This window comes from Manduca sexta, chromosome 12, assembly GCF_014839805.1.
Source record: "Manduca sexta isolate Smith_Timp_Sample1 chromosome 12, JHU_Msex_v1.0, whole genome shotgun sequence".
NCBI lineage: Eukaryota > Metazoa > Arthropoda > Insecta > Lepidoptera > Sphingidae > Manduca > Manduca sexta.
The window spans coordinates 4,383,077-4,399,884 of record NC_051126.1 but is presented as its reverse complement, the minus strand read 5'-3'; the positions used below and the strand labels follow the sequence as shown (position 1 = coordinate 4,399,884).

The 16,808-nt window shown below is 34.6% G+C and overlaps 1 protein-coding gene across 1 annotated transcript in view; it reads left to right on the top strand.

Annotated features, from left to right (window-relative positions):
• The window catches only part of LOC115454314, a 48,883-nt gene that overhangs the window by 4,034 nt on the left and 28,041 nt on the right, over window positions 1–16,808 (top strand). The gene's annotated exons all lie outside the window — the stretch shown is intronic.

Below are 16,808 nucleotides of genomic sequence, written 5' to 3'. Positions count from 1 at the left end.
TTATAAACGTAAGAGTAGACAAATATAATGAGAAAGCTTCGAACTGCTAAGCTATCGGGAGTGTTATTGTGATTCAACCATAAAAGATAGACATATGCTGTCGTGGGATATTTATTACATAATTTTAAGGAGAACATTTCCGTCATACATGATTTCTGCGTAGCTTTAACCATTAAGGTTGCACACGCGACGGAAGCTTAAAAAATGGAGTAACTTCTCCCGTTTTCCCAACATTTCCCTTCACTGCTCTGTTCCTATTAATTGTAGCGTGATGAAAAGTATACTATAACCAGCACAGGAGTATGACAAATAATTGTACCAAGTTTCGTTAAAATCCGTCGAGTAGTTTTTGTTTCTATAACGGTTATACAGACAGACAGACAGACAGACATACAGACAGACAGACAGACAGACAGACAAAAATTTTACTAATTGCATTTTTGGCATCAGTATCGATCCCTAATCACCCCCTGATAGTTATTATTTTGGAAATATATTTCATGTACAGAATTGACCTCTCTACAGATTTATTATAAGTATAGATAGATTATATTAACTTAAAAAGCGGCGATAGCCTAGTTATTTGTGGAACGGACTGCCGAAACGAATGTCTGCAGGTTCAAAACCCAAGGGCACACACCTCTGACTTTTCTAAAACTATGTGTGTATTCTTTGTGAATTATTGCTTGCTTTATCGGTGAAGGAAAACATCGTGAGGAAACCTGCACACCTGAGCAGTTCTCCATAGGAATTTCGAATGAGTATGAACTCTACCAATCCGCACTAGGCCAGCGTGGTGGACTAACACCTAATCCCTCTCTGTAATAGAGGTGGTCCGTGCCCAACAGTGGGACAGTATATAATGCAGGGCTGCGATTATTATTATTTTTTATATATTAACTTTATTGCAAACTTGGATATCAGAAAAAAATATCACATGGTATAATATTCACTAAATAGATTACAACTACATATTTATTTATCTTGTCACTCGAGCTAATTCGAGCCAATCATAGTATGGCAGAAGGAAAAAAACGGGTTGTTGTTTACAAGACAGGCTTCAGGTTTATTCTTTTGTCTCCCGTTTTGCTATGTAAAGCAGTGCAGAATTGATATTTCCAACTCCTCCCTATATTTGTACTTGATCAATTTCGTTGCGGGATAAAGACAGATTAGTGTTCCCTGAGACTTGCCGAACTTCACCGCATCATATAATACATGCCACTCCTGATCCTCGCTTATAGGAATTGTAGTGGTTGGTGTGAAGGCTAGAAAGTCTCGAAAAGAGAGATGTGATCTGAAAACTGCACTTTAAATTGTATTTTTTTTCTCCTCTAACCCAGCAGTAGTCTTAGCAGTAAAATCTCTAAGAAAACCAATATACCGAGGTTTAATGTTAAGGCTAAGTTCCGAAGTTATTATTCAGGGGTACCTTTATTAACACCTGATAGTGATTGATTGATATAGCAAAGATTAAGGTAGACGACTGACCGACCATCTAGCTAGAATACGATTTAACAACCTCGTTTCTAAATGACATTACCTAACAGAGAAACAAATATTGAACCATTAGATGAATATAGTATTAATTTGATTAAAATGTTAAGAATACAAATAATACAAACAGAATAATTAGTGAACTTAACATTTTAAATGAAATACTTAGGAAATTGTTTATATCCACTGTGAAAGAACACAATAATTATACAAGCTTCTGTTCACATTTCCGACAATAACAACAAAGGAAAGCTAATCAAAAACTCTCTCGTTTAATTAAGACTATAGAATAAACATTAATCAACATTAATATAGGTGTATGTTTACTTATACCGATGATTATGCAATCTTTAAGGAGATATATCAGTGGCGAAGCGACCATACAACTATATTCCTACCGGCTTCCCTTTTAGGTTTATTTACGTTTGTCTAACTTTTTGTTTTCTGTTAAATTGATCGCGATGTGTCAATTCAGGCAATTTCTTTTACATCGGGTTACCTTTTGAAACATTTCACCCTTCGCCCCTGAGACTACTTTTGTTCAAACAATAATAGAAAGGTACGAATTGCTATAATACCGCAAAAATCAGCCTCAACACCTTTGTGGTTCAAGCGTTGATAATCGGATACTTACAATGTAACTTGTAAGCTGTCTTTATAACACATCAAGAGTGTCACTAGGGTAATATATTGCACCTGCTCGTGTCATAACGCGTTTGCAGGGCTTCTGTCCGTGCATTTATAACTCGAAATGCACATGTACATACAAGGTCAGCAAGATAGTTGGTAAGGTTTGGATTTAGTCTGGTTTCTTATTGGTTATAGGTTTCTAGTCCTCTAGAAACCCTTTAATCCTTAATGGGTTATGGATTAGTCATATCTTTGAATCGGCGTTATATTTTTGTATTACGCAGCCTTTTTGTAAATATTTAAAATTTTAGGTCAAAGAGAATGAAAAAATCGTTGCTTTTATTTATACTTTTATTCAATATTTACTGCAATTTTGTCCGAACGTTTTGGTAGGATATATTTTATATCCTCCCGGATAGCGACCAACGTACACAACGTACACAAGGTGTTAAAACCCGCCATAGTGACCCACGCAAGTGTGTCGCGTTCCGGGATGAGCATGTGTATATCTGACTTCAACAGACCTGCATAATTGTGTAGACTGACGAGAAGTAATTATCTCTCATGAGTCGGCATTCTATTGGACCTCTCCCATTACAATCCAAGGCAGTGGGGCCACTTTGCATGCACCTAATATTAACAATACATTTTTGTCTTTCTTTGTTCCTATACGTAATATGGCACTGTTAACATGGTCTTATAAACTATTATCTATAACATCAGAACTACTTATATCTACCTTATTGAAGTGATCTATACAGTTACCCATTGATCAAATTCAACTTTTCATATAAAGCCGTAGACGCCTGGAATAAACGTCGGTGGCTCCGTTATCTGATATTGGCAATTTAATTGAAAAAGTAGGGACGGACGCGAAATTAATTTGCAGCGTTTACTAAAGGAAATATGATTCAATTTGGTTTCGTCTTCTTTTCTTCCAATAAAAACAGTTGTTGAACTTTTATTTGATTATGGCTGTATAGTTGTAATTTGTTTTCGTATCAATCTAAATAATATTACCAAGGTATTAGTAACATTCCAGGCACTTCTTTTTGGGTTCTATAATTTATTTTGTCAACATCAATACTGTTCTAATATAATTTGACTGTATGTCAATGGTATAAAATTTATTTATAGTGATTGATCTTAGACAATATTGAACAAAAAATAACATTGTTTTCAGCCAAAATGTAATCGAGTCCAGACGCCGATGGATTTCTTAACACAAATCGGTATTATGATTTACGTCTTCTAACCCTTCAAAGGAAATTACATTGTACAAATCCGTATAGAACTCCGCAATGCACCATTGTAATACCAAGGGAATCGCCAAGGGACCCGCTGATGATCTCAGAACCTCGTCTATTTTATTCAGTTACATTGAAATGCTCGCGTTAACTGAGTTATCTGGAACTTTTAAGTTTGAATTTATTTCTTTTTATGTTTGTCGGATTACGGAGAGTTAAATGCACTGTTGAAGTGATATTGTTACTTTGTGGATGATTCTTCATCATGCTGAAAGTTGGAGTAATGGAGCATATCTTATATAAGAACCTATGAATGTGATTATTTTATAACGAGTAATTTACATAAATATGTTTAGTAGACTCTAAGAAAATTACCAATAAATCAATATTCAAAATAAAAACAGTGCGAAGAATAAAACAATAAAAAATAATAACAGCACTTGACCCCGTTGCCATTGTTGACATTCATAATTGATGAAAAATATCACAAGAATGGAATTAATTCGCGAAACTCGACAGCATTCAGCTCGTCGTAAGGACGTCGTGTCGGGTACAAATTGCCACTTGGCGCCACTTCGGCAGATGTCATATTTCAAAGAATTCATTTAATACTGCGAAATGGTGACGCAGTTAGCGGACTGTATTTTGTCAGAGTCTAAGTTAAGGCATTTATTTTCGCGATAGTGTTTCTTCTTCGGAAGATATCTAAGGATACATAGTTAACTACACAATTATGCGGTTGCCAACTAAATTTATCATGTAAATATAAAGAGATAACCACAGTGTTACGTGGACTTGTCAACTCGACTGATTTTGAAATAAGAACGGTAATTTATAATTTATACTTATCTTTTGCCCGAGGTTTCCCCCGCGTTGAAGAGTTTCGCCGGAATAAAAATCCCGCTTAATATTTTTATGGGTTTAAAAGTAGCCTATGTCCTTCCCAGGGTCTTAAAGTATCTCTAGGTGAAAATTAAAAAAATCTATTCGGTAGTTTTTGAGTTTATTGTGTTAGACAGACAGACAGACGCGGCGGGGACTCTATTTTATAATATGTGAGGATTATAACCAAATTGTATTATTGTGTAACCATAAATAAAGCAAATATAATTTATGCTTCTTTTGGATATGACTACATTTTATTCATAAAATTGAATAAAAAATATAATAGATTGCCTTAACATTATAATAGCCATTTTCCTTAGTTCTGGGTAGTCTAAAGAACACAGTCTTTGAAATATTATTCAGTCCCATTGTAGGACGTAATAACCGTTGGCATATCTCATCCAGCACCTTTCCCGCAGTTGGGAATGGACATGATGAGTCGTTTAAACATTCATGTTTAAGCTTTGCACTTACCTTACTGTTCATATAAACCTTGCACCATCGCAAATGTAGAGAAAAGTAGTGTTTGATGACATCTTATTGTGTCGCAATATTTACAGAGAGTATTGTATTCATATCTTGAATATTTACTGTTTAACTACAATACCATTGGTTTCTTTTACCTTGAACTGATAACTTTATTATTTTTATAGATAAAGGTGAAAATGCTATCAAAATAATCTTATAGCATGAGGTAAATTATCGTGCCCAAAATGCATTTTCATAAAAAATTGGCTATATATAACACGTAAGAATGCATCTAAAGGTAGAAGAACGACTATTGGATAGGTTAGCAATACAATCTTAATCTAAGTTGAATATGCGTGTCCAGTGTTTTGCTTGCAAGACGATAGTTAGCAGAAACAAACTTATTCTCTAAATTACTTTACATCATCTACCAGTAGATACATAATATTTAATCAACTTCGCTATTCCAATAAGGCAAGCCACGCTACTTTTTAATTAAACGGTATTCCAACCGCGCTTCATAATACGTGAGTCGCCATTGCCTTGTTGGTCGGTCAAGATGTACCCGACATGAAGTTAGTTATGAAGTCTAAAAGTCTAGACTATCAATTAGAAATAAGACTGAAAAGAAACAAAATAAAAGAAAAAAACGAATAGAAACAAAACTGTAACATTTATTCCTATACTGATATGATTATATATTAAACATCGATAAATATTCACTTTGACAAGAAACACTTCTAAATTGAGTCTGAGAAGTTTGATAAATAAAAAAGTAACAAAAAACTCAACAAATTCAATAAAACTTTAAAAACTCGAGAGTGGCACTGCAAAGTTCGTATTATATCACTCGAGACGAGAGGTTTTCAAGAGGTTTCGAGTTCTAGAGGAAACAAAGCCCCTACAGGAGGGCCACTTTGCACGCACGGGAACGCTATAAAGCAATATAAGGAATTAATATTACTTTATTGTTCAAAAACTTATGATCCTGGTTCTACTTGAGCTAAAGTTCTCGAGAGCATATGCAGATATTTTTCAAACGATTCAGTAGCTCCAAAGATAGTTATTACTTACGCACAAACCTTATTTCTTTGTGAATAAGGTGGGGTTTCATCCGTGGCCAGGTAAAGTTAAAGCTCTATCACACTGGACAATGGCAAGCGAATTTACTGCGAGGCCAAGATGCTACGCATTCGTCTGTGCTGATAAGAACGTTAATTTTAATTAACCACAAATAAAACAATATTAATACATCTATCTCAACTTAAGTAGGATCTCGGGCAGACCTTTAATGTATTGAACTATTTAATCAACAAAGCTTAAGTTGTTATGTAAGAGCATGTTGTTAGGTGCGTCGGCGTTTCTTAATGAACAAAGCTCAGCTGTCAAAGTCTATAATATGCTGTGAATTAAGATATCAATGAGATGTTATTGATATCTGTTTATAAAATAGCGACGAACTCAAGATGCTGACATTAATTTGATAGCGTCTCAGCTGATATCGCACTTCAAGGCAAAACTTAGTCATATCTATTAATACGGCCCAAGAGTACATAAGACTGTCATAAAGCTGATGTGCAAAACAATCGTAAACATAAGGGGCTTAGGTTAGTTTTACGGTTGCTTCCTCTCCTTTAGCTGTTACGATAATGCTCTGCGTTTTTTTCATGTAATCGCTACGCTTTATTCTTCTTACGTCTACCAGTCACGGATGTTTTCAGTAATATTTATAGACGTGTAAAAATCTCTGCGTGGAAGTAGTTTTAGTGTAATATACGCTTTAGCGGCGTCTAATAGGGACCTTATTTAAGACAGAAGTGTAACGATTTACGATTGCACCCACATTTAATCTAGGTAAGAGCGACAAGGCGGAAGCTCGCCTGATGTTTAGCATAAACATCAGCTTCACACAGAACTTGGGTTTATAAGAAACTACGAGGCACCAAACTGCACGCATCATCATAAAACATCAGATTTGACAGTTCCCAAGTAACTACGGGACATAGTAATTGACTGAAAGTGATTACAGTATACCGATCTGATGTCTTCTGATATAAAACTAAAATCCGATATTGATTACCAAAATAATAGGAAAACTACCCTCAAAAATCCATTAACAGGTCATTTAACCTACGACCGAATATAAATCCATGCTTTCTCGACTAAAACTTCTCATAAATATTTAAGATGATGCACCATTTACGTCACTCGCAAATAAAGCGAAGAAAAATGGCTAAACGCCAAATGTTGCCTTAACGTTACCAAAGCGGACAGCGCTCTTTATTCTCCCGCCCGTCCCCTAATCCATAAAGCTATACTGTACTGTAGTTGTAAATACAGTGAACATTATGTGGCTGCAGTGTTTTGTCTTTATTTATATAACACATGTTGTGTTCACACCAAGGAGGGTACACACTTTAAAGGAAAAGATATTCATTATAATGCCACGTATATAATTGTCGGTGGCACTGTGCAACTCTTTGAATATAATATACAATAAAAACCGACATTCTGTTAATTTATTATGACAGCCAACCATACTGTTCGTAGTCTGATAGAAATTAGTTAAATAAAATAATAGTTAAAATCCTGAATCCAGCGATTTTTATAATTCGGTTATATTCAATGATAATATGACATATTCGACTAATTTAATATGTCAGTTATTAAAACCCAATTTTATCACATGCTGAATCAGAATACGCCCCTATCTCGATGGAAATATTTACTTAAATGTTGTTTTATGAACACGAGATATGAAAGACACCTCTTGCATATAAAATTTTAGTATCATTCTTATCTAAATCACTTTTTATCGATTATATTTTAATGTTTTGATGTGATAATCGATTGAACGGTTTCTATATTATCGTACGAACAAGCAAATGTTTACAAATATCTGTTACTATTCTAAAATTTCCATTGACTTTTTCTATGTCCCGATGAATATTAAGGACACGACTGGCCATTATTAATAGTAAAACCAATCCAAATGTGAATTATCAAGCACTATAAAAATAATTTTAGGTTACTATCTTCATTGATAAGCCCAAGCCAGCATCCCTGAAAGCGTAAGCAGAAGTGTAATTAGCGCATCCAATGTTATACCATCTATGACGATTACAACTACAGTCTATGATACCTACTTGTATTCAAAGAACGAAAAAACCAAATGTAATCAAATGGTATATATTTCAAACATAGATTTTCTTAGATTCTATGAATTCAGTATAGCTATTACTTTTCCATATTTTGTTCACAAAATAAACGTAAGGCGAAGTTTTTAGAATTCATAATTTAATTTTCCACGTTACACAAAATTAATGTGAAAGCCATCATTCGTAATTTTCGTTGTAATATACAAATTCCAAATAAAACATTCAGTAGCCCCATTCATTCAAGGATTAAAAGTAATACGTTTGAAATGAATACAAGCCGAAAGCTCGTTAATGTCGAAAGGTTTTGATCCCTAACCCTTTGTTTACAATCACCACTTCCCACATGTTGACGTACAAAGTAAATTAATGTTGACACGGTGTACGCTTGTTCATGGAAAATATGAGGCTAACCGTGTCCATACAACAAAATTATTGTTTATTTTTCGTGCTATTGATGTTTATTGTTTTGATTTTCATTGTACTACTCTTGTGACGCTCTGACACGAGGGTAAATATTTATGTGTCAATAAGCTATTTAACAGTAAATAAAATAACTTATATACTGCCATACGCGTAGCTTATGAAGTCAAAAAAAAAAATCTGTAACATATATGAAAAGATGATGAATATTTTTATCAAAAAACCTAAATTCAAAATTATTTATTTTTAGTGATTGTAAATGGTTTTCACATGCGAAATATATGATATCACACGCTTGTAAACATCTACTGCCATCTAAACTAATATGTTTAGTGTTTACAAACGTGTGACGTCATGTCATTGAATTAACGCCATATTGCCGCAGATAGCTGAGTTTATTTTAGTGTTTTTATTTTGTCCCCGATATGATGGAAAATCGGCATTACAGTATTGTAAGATATAAGAGGGGTAAATGTAACACGTTTTAATTGAAAACGGCTTAATAACAATCAGCTCTCGCGGCATTATAACCTCTTACCAATTTTTTTCCCACTTGACGGCTTGTAGTCAAATCTGATAGGTATTTGAAAATACCTGTAACAAAACCGGGTATACGTCATACGTAGCATAAAGGGTTCTGGCATTGCTTTTGTCAACAAGAAAAACAAAATCCGTGTTAACAAAACTAAAGTACAACGTTAAAAGTTAGCCTTAATAAATAGCGTACGCTTCGTACAAAAGCTTTAATTCTACACTAATTCGTATTTTCGTCCCTCGAGCTAGATTAAATATTTAGATAGACCGTTGATTTACTTCGTGTTAGGGTTTCATTTGAATGAAATACTTTAAAGGACAAAGCCCCGGTTTGTTTGACTTTGTGTACAGCATAAATAGAAGGGTTTACCAACGAACCAATATCATTTTTATTGCAATTGAAGGATGAGAATATACCAATCGCCTGATGGTAAGCAATACGACGCCCATAAATAGAAGTAATGCCGTACAGAATTTGGATCACAAGTACTGCGTAACATTCTAATTTGCTGGTCACCCTGAGACATAAAATGTATGCCTTGTAGTTATGCTGCAATGTCCTTGAAATTCGAACACAAAATGCATGCACACTGCTGCTTGGCAGTTGTAATAGACATTGCAGCACCTACTCAGATTGTCACGCGGAGACCAGACTACCAGATATCTACTACCAATACATCTTACAGAAAACCATTTGTAATTGCGTTGCGCCGTGCTTTTGCGTTCTGTAGATTTCTGTGATTGCTGACCGACCATCAAAAAGGATGGAGGCCTTTGTGATCGCAACGTATTCATCATTAATCATAGAAAGTAGCTCATTCACCAAGGTGAAACTGCTGATATCCGACTCTACTACATTGAAATAGATGTTTTTATTGTTCAATCCGTCTATATTATTTGAATACCAAAAATCACGATGTAGGTGACTATGCACATGAGTAAGCCGGAAAAATAGGAAACATTTTCTTTCTTTGAAATCCCACGAAATCATTTGTTAATGGAATACCTTTTATGAAATAGCGTAGAATTTCGGCTTGCGGTCTGCAAATCATTCTAATGATAAGATTCTACATAAAGGGAATCGGGCAGGAATCGGGTTATATGGACCCTTTGCTACTGACATCGAAGCTATTGTTTTCAGAGACCAGACAGAAACAAGTGGCATAATGGCAATTAATTGCAGGTCATACAAAAAGCTTAAGCCTGACTGTAGTGCGGTATATTAATGAAGGTGGTATTGATAGTAAATTAAACAGTTATAGCTATACCAAGAAAAGGAATGAATTCTTTATTTATTCTCCAATTTTTGTGGTAGAGCCACGTCGCAGACGGTTTCCTTTGTAGCATTGATTGGATCGACTTAAGCGGGTTCCATTGTCTTAGTTACATCCATTAGCTCCTTTGTTTACATTATAAAGTATTTTACTTACTTACCTACCTACGTTCTTTCTCTTAGTATGAGCCATTCTTTACAGAATATTTTTTATTAGTACATTATTTGAAATGTGTAAAAATAAAAAGCATTATTTTTACTTTACCTTTTATCGGTGTTGCCACAACTAAAAGCTTTCTAGCCGCAAGCGTTTGTTTTTCATTTCCAAATGCTATTATCCGAAAACTGTTATGTAGGATGACAATAATTGACTTTGCTGCCTATTCCAATACCAGGTTGTAAATCTCGATATTAATATCTATACTATACTAATATATAGAGCTAAAGAGTTCGTTTGAACGCGCTAATCTCAGGAACTACAGAACTGATATTGTTTTTTTTTAAATGAATAGGTAGCTCCTACTTAATAGTAGGAGCTACCTAGTATACTGGTATAGAGTAATCTCTATACCAGTATAGGACTCAGGAGTACTGTAGTTTCATATTAGTCAAAGATTTTTTTAAATCGGTTCAGTAGTCCCAGAGATTAGCCCCTAGTCCCGACTAAAAAATAAAGATGAATACTTTTCCTCTTTATAATATTAGTGTAAATAAATTCGTACATTGAAATATTTGAATGTACGTCGAATAACACAAAAAATACATAAAAAAACCGCTATTCACTTAACGAACCGTATTTGTTACGTGTAGCATATGTGGTTCTTTGCGTTACAGTTCGCGACCTATTTCATATTTTTTCCACTTCTCGACCCAATTGCTTTGCATTCATTCGATTTCGAATAAATATAAAAATCTTCCGAATTTATTTCGGTTTGAATAATGGTACCCTCACAGTTACAAGTGGTGGTTCTCGACATAATTACAACGACAAAATTAAAAAAGATTTTAATTAATATTTTACAGCAGTTTGTTACACAAGTACCAGTTTCATTTTTATAATGTTCCTGGATGAAGTTTTGCAAGTCGGTGTACAACTGTATCTGCTTTCTTTATAAGTTTTTTCTGGTTTGGAAATTCTTCTGGTTTTTTTTTTTGTTTGGAATAAAGAATTTTAATATACAAATTGATCCCAGGCAATTTGAATAAAAAATCTCAAGAACAAATCTTCCTATAACAATAAGTATAATCAACTTATCTATTTCATTTGTTAATGTGACATCTTAAAAATTGCCACAAGTTTTTTTTTATTGCTTTTAAACACGAGACGAGCTTGCCGGTCGCCTGATGGTAAGCGATACGCCTATAAACAGTAGAAACACCAACCAACACCTTGAATTACAAAGTATTGTTTAGTATTCCACTGCGCTCGCCATCCTGAGACATGAGATGTTAAGTCTTATTATGTCAAGTAGTTACACTGGCTACAATGTTCTTCAAACCGGAACACAACAATGACTAAACATTACTGCTTGACTGCAGAAATAGACATTGCGGTTGTACCTACCCAGGCGGACTCTCACATGTGAAAGACCTACCACCAGTTAAAGTAGACTGCCAAAACTCAACCGTCATTCCACCTATACCTTATCTGGCCTTCGTCGAAAACAATATAAGAAGCAAAGTATTCGCCACGCCCACAGTATCAACAGAACGTGTCAGACAAACAGTATAGCTTTGTGTACACGCTCGTGTGGCGCGGCCATTAGCATGTACCTTTTTAAAACGCATTAGTTCGACCCACACTCGTGGTTTTGGAGCTTATCGCATGATCGCAATTACGAGGCGTATTTTTTTCTATCTCATTTCGGCGATCAAACGTTTGTATTGTGTCCATTATCTTTAGTGCTTATTCGAAACCGAATAAGATGGATAATCGAATGTGTCTCACAGACAATTGTTTTTATTAATATGCGTGATAATCGATGTGTAAATTGGATAATTATTATTATTATCTCCGAGGTAAAGAAGTGGAATTTATTTTGCTTAACGTGTTTATAACGTTATCCTTTATACTTTCAGTTCAAAAAGAGGTTAAGTTTTATCTTAATCCAATATCAAGAATGCGGGTCGGCTATAAAGCAAAATGGAGCGAAGGCTCCCGCTCTGAAACAATACTAAATAAGATTTTTATTCCGTTGAATTATTTATCCTTGTATCCAGTTAAAACTACAAATAACTTTGAATCTTAAACGAAAGTTTTAAAGATTTTTATCCTATGTTTTTTAAGAGTGCAAACGTTGATTGTGATATTGCCAGGAACGTAACTAGAGCGTGGTAACTTGGCAAAATGCCAGGGGTCCCCTGGCTCTCTCGGGCTCGTGGTGCAGTTTGCAATATGAAGACAATAATTTATTATTGAAATTAGCTTTTCGCACAATTTTTTTTCTGATTAAATTTATATATATTACCAAAAAAAAATTAGTTATTTTTTATCTGAATCAAGAAACCTACAATGATTACTGGTAGAAACTTATTATCCGTCGCTAATACCTTTCAACACTGTCAATAGAAATAAGGCTTCAAAGGCGTAAACGGATGGGTTTCTTAAGCTATTTCCCGACACGGTAAATAAGATTTAAAATGTAAACCTATAAAAGGAGAAACGTAAAGAAATGTTATGTCTACTCGGAGCAAAAAATCTGCTTACCTTAGATAAACCGTAGTTTTTACGTAACAAAGAGACGTGACGTAACCTGGTACATGGAAAGCAAAATGGCAGCGATAAAGTAAATAAAACACGACTGATATGATGAACAATACTTATATATTGCGAAAATGTAAATATTAAACTATACTAAAATGTGATTTCGCATCCCTAATACTTATCGAGAACTAATGCTCATAGAATTAGAGTTGAGACACAATTTGCCGACAATTATGTGCCCAAGGTGGTACGTACACCGTTAATGAAACTATCATCTGCATCTAAATATAGCAGATCACCCCATTAGTCAACAATTCGAAATGCAACTAATCCTCGATTCCATTAACCAGATAACTAAAATATCGGTAAGCTCAGTGAACCGTAAATGAACTACTTTTATTTCTACTAATGGCAAAGGGTCCATATAACCCGATTCCTGCCGACTTCGCTTTAAGTAGAATCTAATTATAATTTGGCAGCGGCGATAGCCTAGTTGGGTGTGGAACGGACTGCTGAAACGAATGTCCGCAGGTTTAAATCCCAAGGGCACACACCTCTGACTTTTCTAAAAAATCATGTGTGTATTCTTTGTGAATTTATCGTTCGCTTTAACGGTGAAGGAAAACATTGTGAGGAAACGTGCACATCTGAGAAGTTGTCTATAGGAATTTCGAAGGTGTGTGAAGTCTACCAATCCGCACTAGGCCAGCGTGGTGGACTAAGACCTAATCCCTCTCAGTAGTAGAGCTGGCCCGTGCTCAGCAGTGGGTAAGTATATAATACAGGGCTGATATTATTATTATTATAATTATAATTTGAACGAGTTGCAGACTGCATTTATGATATTAAAACCTCAAATAAGTGATCTCCCTAAAACGAGTCACTGTATGTCAGCAATACATATAACGTATAAAGAAATTGAAAACTCATTAAACAGTCTCCAAATAAACAAGGGTCCTGGTCCAGATGAATTACCCCCTATATTTATAAAAAGGTGTGCCAAAGTACTTATCAAACCACTTAATATAGTCTTTAACAAGTCCCTAGTTGAAGGCTATTTTCCAGACATATGGAAATTATCTAAGATAGTACCAGTGTATAAATCTGGCTGCAAAGAGGATGTTTGCAACTACCGCCCAATTAGTATTTTGAACTGTTTTGCCAAAGTCTTTGAGTCTTTAGTGTACAAACATCCCTATTACCATTTCAAACAAATAATTAGCATCAAGCAACACGGTTTTGCCAACTCCAAATCAACAACGACCAATCTCCTTACGTATACTAATGTGCTCTGTAAAGTTTTTTGCGTAAAAGGACAGGTAGATTCCATCTACACAGATTTTGCAAAAGCGTTTGATAGAGTCGATCACAATATTCTCTGTGCAAAAGCTGAATACTTGGGTATACATGGCTCTCTACTACGTTGGCTAGAGTCGTATCTTCTGAACCGCAATCAACTGGTCACTGTACATGGTTATGAGTCTGTTCCTTTTGAAGCTAAATCAGGTGTTCCGCAGGGTTCTAATCTAGGACCGTTATTATTTAACATCTTTTTAAATGATCTGCTGGAACTATTCTCATGTGACTGTCTCGCCTATGCCGATGATTTAAAAATCTTTAATATTATAAAAAGTCTTGATGATTGTCATAAGCTTCAGGCTGATATTAATAAACTTGAGACTTGGTGTAAATTAAATAACATGTCTTTAAATATTGGGAAATGTCAGTGTATTACGTTCACTAATAAATTAAAACCTATAACTTTTCAATATAGCGTTAAGAATACACACTTAGAACGTGTAAATGTTGTAAGGGACTTGGGCGTTCTGATTGACTCTAAGCTCAGCTTTAAACTGCATTATGAAACAATTTCATTGAAAGCCAGAAAAATGCTGGGTTTCATAAACAGGGTAACACGCCCTTTCATACATCCCTCAAGTCTGCTTACTCTATACATATCTCTAGTGCGAAGTATACTGGAGTATGGCAGTGTTATTTGGTCACCATTTTATAAGGTCCATATAAATAAATTGGAGTCGGTCCAAAAACGTTTTGTCAAACAGTTGAGTGCAAGATTTGGTTTGAAGCTTCTTAATTATCAGGATAGATTACATGAATTTAAACTAGACACATTAGAGTTTAGACGAAAACTATACGATCTTATGACATTATATAAAATTGTAAATTCGAAATTCGACACCACTTTGTTGGGTCAGGTGTCTCTCAGAGCCGCTAGCAAATCTAACCGTAGACAACACTTGTTCTCAGTACCTGCAGCTACGATCAATGTAGTACATAATAGTCCGTTACGTCGTATGTGTAATTGTTACAATGAACACTGCAAGGAGTTGGATATATTTCACCAGAGTATTTATCACTTTAGAACAAATATAAAAAATTTAAAACTACTTTAAAATTTATATCTTGTATGTACCTTTATCATTTTAATTAAAATTTAGCGATACCGTTTGAATGTTGTGCGCGGGTTTTATCGATGTACAAATTTTAAAATGTTATTATGTAAACCTACTGTATATTAGATGATTAAGTATCTTTGTACATTGTTTCTGTGCCTAATAAATAAAAAATAAAAATAAAATAAAATATTAATACTTATATGTCTGATCGGGTTCCCTTTAGGAAATTTTCACATTTCGCCACTAATTTCTACCTGTCCTTTCAAGGATATGGAAAATCTCAATATGAACTTTCATTAGGCCTAATCTCACATTCATCCATGCGCGCAATTTACTTAAAAAGTGAGAACAAAGTTTTTCTTCACATAAGGTTTTAATAATCGATCTCAATCCTATCCCGAGAATTTATTCTGATTTTAGATGACTTTATTCTGAATGGTAAATTTTTGCAATCGATCGAATAAAGAGATTTAGACTGCTTAGAAACAATGGCGAATATTGACCAAATCAAGCCCCTTCACTAGAAAGTTTTGTATATATTATGACTACAGTATATTCTATACATATTTGAGAAAATTATCTACATTTGGAAAATTGATTACCGAGCGTCGTATTCCGAATTAGCATGTTCACTCGCAATGGCTTAACTAAGTGTAACTAATTACTTAACTATTGCCTCGACACGAACGCGAGGGTTAACTTTAAGAATAGATGCGGCCACACTACGTCGCCTTGGATGTAGGCCAGTTGTTTAGAACTGGTGATGAATTGTTATCGCGCAATACATTTAAAGTTGGTTTTCCAATCATTGAAAACAGACATATATAACGTTTGAAAAATCTGTCCGAGCTATAAGTATAGTAAAAGTAACTTTATGCCATGGTAATAAAAGCAAAGCTAGCCATAACATACGCTGCGGTAATATCTGTTAATATAATAATTAAGGACATCAAATAAAGTCCGATGAACCGATGATACAAAGCAACCTACTTTTGGAAGGAAGGAAGGGGCGGTTGTCGTTCACAAACAGCATTCCATTATGTACACAAAGTAAAAAGCAACATAAAATTTAGGTTTTACTTACCCGAGAAACCTATTTTTTAAGGCCAAGGTATTCTCAGCGTGAAACAAAGCGCTTTTACGTGTTCCACTCGTTGCCGTTTCGATGTAATATTTAATTTTATTATCCAAAATGCTGCAATGTAACGAAATAACGTGAAATCTCCGCCCTTCGTCCGATAAGAGAATTGTAAAAGAAGCCGTTTATTATTTTGTAGATAAGCTTGAAATATATTATTATGGACTCACGAGATATAGTGGTATTATTTGAAATAATTATTGAGTACTAGGTTTCGTTAGCAGCTCATTCTTGGGATGAAAATAAGTTTGTAGTAGAGTTAAAGCTTTTTTTGAGAACTTTTTAAAATGTCAACCATGGTATGACGATCAGATTGATGTATTTAAAAAACAAGGAAACGATCATACTAACATAACACTAACATAACATAATACCTTATCGTTTTTCTAAACGTGGGCGGCAATTGATCCTTCTACTCTTGATGGTAAGCAAAGCGA